Here is a 6,965-nt window from a genome sequence, read left to right as displayed (position 1 = left end):
TTTCAAGAGTGTAGGTTCGTACTTATTAGGCCCATACTATTTAAGAATAGAATGGTGATTAATTCAGAGTCGAAAGCTGTGATTTCTCTATCTAAAAATTAAGTATAAGTGTGTATGTCTATATTAGCTTTTGTATTTGTAACAATTCAAACTCCATTACTGTGTGTAGTATTTCCACTGAAAAAATAGGTTATAATAGAAAGGTTTGAATGATGTATTTCTTATAACAATATTATATCATACTTATTAATAAAAGTCCATTTGAGTATTTGATTTGTTTCTGTTTGTCTATGTTACCTTAACCTGGAACATAAATGATACATGTATTTGTGTTTCCATTTTACAAACTTATAAAGATGTCTGAATCCTACGACAGTTTCTAGTCATAACAGAAAAGGGTAAACATGTATGAAACAAAAGCGAATGACATTTGCAAAAATGTGTGTAGTGGCAAATAAGTTAGATCGATAGTTGTGTTCATTTTTTAAATTGTGCTATACATATATAATGTTTTTGGAATTATGATGTATGTGTAATAACATTCATTAATGAACATAGTATTTTTGTCATAATTTTGACAATGGTAATAAAATACAAGCTTACACACATTTATTTTTTGTCCGTAACAATGCAGTTGGGAAGTAGTAATATTTATATTCAACAAAACGAAAGTTCTTGTTAACTATTGGGGAAAAAACATTTTCACTTTTCAATTAACTATCAAATTGTTTACATTCATATACAAATTCATAGGCAAATGTTTATAACGTTTGATTTATATTTCTCTCTCTTTGATAGCAAATTTAAAGCTCCTGCAATTTATTACGAATAACGCATATACATCACAAGTAACGGACATTCTTTGATTAATTTTATTAATTGAATATTGTGTGTTTTTACAGATATTGATAAGGCAAGTTGACATACCATGGTCAAACTGAAAAACCATCATCAAAATTAATGAATAAACAACATAAGAAAATTGTATAGTTAGAAATGCGTTTCATCTATTTAAATGAAACATGATTAGGATATGTGACTAGGTCTAGGTAAAGTCCGGTCGTGAAAAATTATTGATTTAATTTATTCGGAAAAACTCTAACAAATACATAGTTGAAAGCTATGAAGTCTCAATTATTACAATTAATTGAAGATACATGACTGGAAAATCGCTGAAAACAGAAATTGTATTTTAAATATTACACATAAAATGATGTCACAAAATTGCATATTGATCGAATTTTAACTTTGGATAAACAGTTTGATTTTGCAGGTATAGCTTGACAATCCAGAACAATCGGTTACAAAATAAAAAGGTGATATGATTGCAGCAATGTAAAAATGAAAGCAATCCAAAACTGTATAATGTTTTCGCGAAAATATTTTTGAAGACTTTGAAGTGTACAAGATTGTACAATATTTAAAAATATAATCAATTTAAGTACTCACTCATCAGTCGCAGACATTTTATGCAAATGAATGAAGTTAGCCCGAGCAACCGATGTAATTCATCCAAAACATCCGTGATAACGATAAAGTAAGCATTTTTCAACGACAACCTTTCTGTAACTTGAAACTATATGGCGTGCAGCCAGTATCAAAGAAAAGGCTTGAATAACGTGAAATTTGATACCTTTAGCAAATGTTTACACAATTTAACTTTGCTTCTGTCATCATGTTTGTGTGAATCAAAATACCTTTGGAACATGTATATGACGATTAAAGCATAAAATTAATACGTAAGGGGATTTTTATGTGCTAATTTTTTAAATGTTTGTAAATTAATGAATTGGTATAAGTACAGCAGATTTGATAGTAAATCTGACACCATATCGGTATGTATCTGTAAACACAGACTTCTATATATCAAAAGAAAGGCTTAGTCTGTAGTTTATAAAGATGCAAAATTTTCGAGTGGCAAATTTCACGATATCTGGCTGGACTACACTCTGGAAGCTACAAAAAAAAGTTTTAAAGGATACAGGCGGAATCATTGGTCTAAGATTTAAAGAAGGTGCTTTGGCACATTGGTTTCTCTCAGCACCATTAGCATCCAGATACTAAACTATGTGCCGCAATGATTTCTGTCACCAAATTGAAAATAATAGACCACATCATGCAGACACCAAGGCGAAAAAAACTAAAATAGAAACGTGAGCACAATTGTATCAGTGTTTGACAGTTCGTTTGTTTAAGACAAAACGTTTACTCGAAGCGGCGTGTTGTCGGAAATCAATAGCATATATGAACCCTAAGGCTTAATTGTTCTTGTAGTATTGCCAGGAAGACTCATTCTCAAAGAACTTATGCAAAAGACGATTGATTGGGATAAACCTCTCTCGGACACCAAAACGACGCAATAGGAAAACTTGAAAGTATCTACCGAGAGTTTACAGAACATAGAAATACATTGGATGTACTTACCTGTTTCTCTGAGTGTTACCAGGAGAAAGGAGCTGCTACATGTTAACTATGCTTCAGAAAAACTTATGCTGCAGCTGTCTACTTGTTAGCGATGTCAGATGACGGTACATGGTCTAATTATTTATTCTTGGAAAACCCAAGGTTGCTCCAAAAGGTGGACATAACAATTCCCTGATTGAAACTTTGTGTGGTAGTTTTGGCTGTAGAAGTATTTGATATTGTTTCTGTAAATGTGACCGTCCACTTTGATATTGTCTCATTTTTCACTGACAGCAAGGTTGTTCTCGGATACATTCAAAACAAAACTCGTTGACATATGTTGGCAATAGCGTTGACAGGATTCTGCGGAGTTGTTTTTATAACAAAACTGATAGTAACCAAATAGACTGTGCTACTACAAACTTCATGAATTATAGTTGATAGTTTATGGCTTCGTGGTCCAGTTGCAACAATGCTAAACAGGAAGATGTACCGGAATGTTTTCCTTTGATAAATCTTGATGTTAACAAAGAGATTTGTGCTAAAGTGAACACCTTCGTCACTACCACGTCTGAACGTTTTTCATTTAGTTCTGGATGTAGCAGAATAGTCGTTGTTATTGCTCTCTTGAAAAATGTAGCTTGTTCTTATCCAAGTCGTTTGTCACCTAGTGCTCAATCTCATGACTTCACGATAGACACAGAAACGTTCATTCAACAGCAAGTACAGAACAATGTAAATAAGGAAAGGTTACATTGCTTCATAAACATAAGACAAATTCAGAAGGATAGTTGTATTATTATGGGTTTTGAAGGTGGGTGTTAGGTTGAGAAAAAATAACCTGTCGAACCTTGAAAAACATCCAGTGATTCTTCCAATAAAATATCATATTTCAAAACTTAAAGTGTATTATTTTCATAATCAAGTCAATCATAAAGGGAGAAATATAACCGAAAGAGCGCTACGGTCTGCCGGTCTCAGGGTTGTCGGTTCCAAGAAGTTGGTTTCTTCCATAACATCTTGTTACCGTCAGATCGCTTTTCTCCCGGTCCACCCTGTCCTTATATTGTTGTAGATGCGTTCGGACCTTGGGAAGTTGTGATTCGTCGGACGAGAGGAGGCCATGCTTGTAGTAAACGTTGGGTTAATATGTTCACATACCTTGTGATAAGAAGTTGCATATAGAGGTTGTCGAGTCCATGAGTGCTTCTTCTTTCATAAATGCAATGCGTAGATTGATTGCAATCAGAGGTAAAGGAACAAGTTTTGTTTATGGACAATAAAGTAGTTCGATTTTCCTAATTCCTTCTTCCTTCTTCCTTAAGAATTTAAAATAAATAATTGTTTATGTTGATATGCATAAAAAAAAATTCTTTGTTATATGTTTCGTATTTTCATAACAATTAAACAACTTTGTGAATAAAATAATGCACAAGAACTAGTTCCCTATTCCTAATTCAAACCCGAATAAGGAATAAAAACTTTTCAAGTAATGCATTTTTGTCAAATAACTATGCATTGTCTATTCCAGAGAGTTTTAGTGCTTAAAGTGCTTTTAAAACGCCCCCAAATCCGAATAAGTAACGAAAAATACTCAATTTCAAAGTGCTCTTGAAAAGACAATGCATTTCTTTAAACGTTTTAATAGACCACTCCTGCACAATTATTTTATCAAAAAGTGATAAAACGAGTAAGTGATTTTCTTTACGTTTTCAAGATTTATGTTCCTTATTTTGAGTTTGGTACGTTTTTAAATCACTTTAAGTACTTAAACTGTCTTAAATAGAAATTGTATTTCTGTAAACTTTTTATGTAGACCACTTCTGCATATTTATTATTATTTATATAAAATATGTTTTACTTTAAAAGTTGAAAAATCACCGTTTCTGTTCCTTATTTGAGTTTGAATAAGAAATAATGAACTAGTTCCTAATTCCTTTTTGACTTAGTGTGCGTTATGAACTACTTGGAACACTCCATCCCGCTCAATAAGACAACGCATTTATTCAAATTATTTGATAAGATCAATGTGCAATTGATATTTCGTCGACAAATAGCATATGAAGCACTTAGAAATTGAGTATTTTTTCGTAAATCCTGATCTTTATTTGTTTTTGAGCGTTTTTATAGCACTTTAAGTGCTAAAACTCTCTTGAATGGACAGTGCATTTCTTAAAATCATATAAAGACAACTTCTGCAAAGTGTTTTTGTCGAAAAGTGATAAAACGAGTAAGTTAACTTTTTGACGTCTTCAAAATTTCTGTTTCATATTCGGAGGTCGGTACATGATTAAAGCACTTTCAGTACTAACACTCTCTTGAATAGACACTGCATTTCTTTAAACTTTTTTATGAAGACCACTTCTGCATAATTATTTGGTCAAAAAATGTCTTTCTTAAAAAGTCGAAAATTCACCGTTTCTGTTCTTCATTCCTTATTCAAATTACTGTGCGGTTTAAGTACTTGAAACACTCTATCCCTTTAAATAAGTTAATGCATTTATTCAAATTGTTTAATAAGATCATTTTTTATATTTCGTCAAAAAACGAATAAATTAAGCACATTGAAATCGAGTTTTTTTTCGTAAATTCTGTTACTTATTCGGATTTTGGAGCGTTTTCAAAGCACTTTAAGCACTAATATTCTCTTGAATAGACAATGCATTTCTGTAAACTATTTATGTAGACCACTTTTGCATTGTTATTTTCAAAAAATGTATTACTTAAAACATTTTTATTCCTTATTCGAGTTTGAATAAGGAATAGGGAACAAGTTCTTTATTCCTTATTCGATTTTTTTTCGTGCATTATTTTATTTACAAAGCTGTTTAATTGTTATGAAAATACGAAACACATAACAAAGAAGTGATTTGATGCATATCTACAATTATTTATTTTGAATAAGGAATAAGAAACTAGTTACCTATTCCTTATTCGAAAAAGGAATAAGGAATAAGGTGTAAGGAACTTACTTATCGTCCATGTTTTGTTTGAGCAGTGGACGAGTTGTCTTTATAAATTGAGTATTTCTGTGTCGAAGATATTATTTTCAAGAAGTTTCTTTCTGAAAAAGGTTGTCTGCGGTTGTTCAATTTTTCACAACCGCCCCCCCCCACTTACCACTTGGGAGGCGTCTAAGAATTGTAGGAATTGATGATAATGATTATCAGGACTATTTTAAATGCCATGTTGTTATGTGTTTCTGCCCAAACCTAAAGCTGGTGACTTGTTACCTTGAAAGATAAAGACGTTCATAGAAACAATTGGCCTCTTTGTGTTGTTTTCAGGGTGTTTCCAAGTAGTGCTCACAAGGTAAGAAAGATAGAAGTTAAGACTTTCTAAGAAGGCAGGTGTCAGACATATCTACGCCCTATTTCTGACTTTATTATGCTGGTTTCCGAGTATTGAGTATACTGTGGCAACCCTTTAAGATATTTCTTTGAAGGAATCATGACATTTACACCTGTTTTAATATGAGACTGTATTGTGGAAATATTGATAAAAGACCATCGATCATATTTGTGCAAAGATCTTGAAAGGTTTGTAAAGACGATTTTTAATTTATTAATATTTTAATGCTTTTATACTTTCAGCTAATTTATACAGTGATATTTTATAAAATATCAGATGGAGGAGGGTATTGTGGACCATAATCTCGGATACATTCAAAAGATATTTTATGCTATAGACGTTTAAGAATTCCGTCTGGACTAGTTCCGAAATATAACCAATTGTGCGCTGAATTAGGGTTAGGTTTAAGGTTATTATGTATGCATATCCATACCAAACTTATCCAGTTTTGTGATATTTACCGATTTTATTTTACCCCATAATGTTTAAACTTCATTAAGTATATGTATATAGATTTTCAAAAAATGAGGGACGATTGTTTTGTCTTCGAGGTGATACAAAAATAATCTATGTGACATTTTTCGACAAGTTTGTGATTTGTTACATATTATAAGTATATCTGTTATTAAACCATCACATGTTGTCGTTTTACACTATGTTTCGGAGCATTAATGTTACTACACACGTGTCAATTTTTATATGGATATACATACAAAAACATATTTATTTGAGTGACATTTTTCGACTTTAATGCGCTTTCCTCTGCAATGGTTTTTGTTGTTTAGTCATCCATTTGATTGGTATTACTCCCTGTGATTGCAATTTGTTTGACAATCGAGTTATGTTTTGCTCGTGTCATTGAAGTTACTACTACCATCGTTCAAAATGAAACACGTACTATTCTAACCACCCTCTTTGTCAGTGTTGCCTCTGTCGTTTCTGTTACCACTACCAACGCCGCTGTTAAAGCTATCGTCATAATCGTTACCTCGTCTTCTCGCAGTTCCCATCCGTCGGTAAAATAATTGAACAAGTAAACTATTTATTTCATCAATTGCATACATTAAACTCTCTAGTATAGTGTAATCAAGTCCCGCTGCTCTTTCTTTTTGTCAGTATTAAATATCATATTCTTTTATCTCATCCAAGTCTTCATCTGTTTCAACATCTATCAAATGTTCATTTATGTCCGCCGCTTTATTAGTATTTAA

The 6,965-nt window shown here is 32.1% G+C and overlaps 1 long non-coding RNA gene across 1 annotated transcript; it reads left to right on the top strand.

Moving 5' to 3' along the window:
- Nucleotides 1-1,615: 1,615 nt before the first annotated feature.
- Nucleotides 1,616-6,726, top strand: LOC128203019 (uncharacterized). Its single transcript, XR_008255840.1, has 3 exons — nt 1,616-3,654; nt 5,691-5,715; nt 5,997-6,726. It is a non-coding gene; the product is annotated as an uncharacterized LOC128203019 (long non-coding RNA).
- Nucleotides 6,727-6,965: the final 239 nt, after the last annotated feature.

The sequence above is a fragment of the Mya arenaria genome, chromosome 9, assembly GCF_026914265.1.
Source record: "Mya arenaria isolate MELC-2E11 chromosome 9, ASM2691426v1".
NCBI classification, from domain to species: Eukaryota; Metazoa; Mollusca; class Bivalvia; order Myida; family Myidae; genus Mya; species Mya arenaria.
This window is presented reverse-complemented; position numbering and strand designations above follow the sequence as displayed.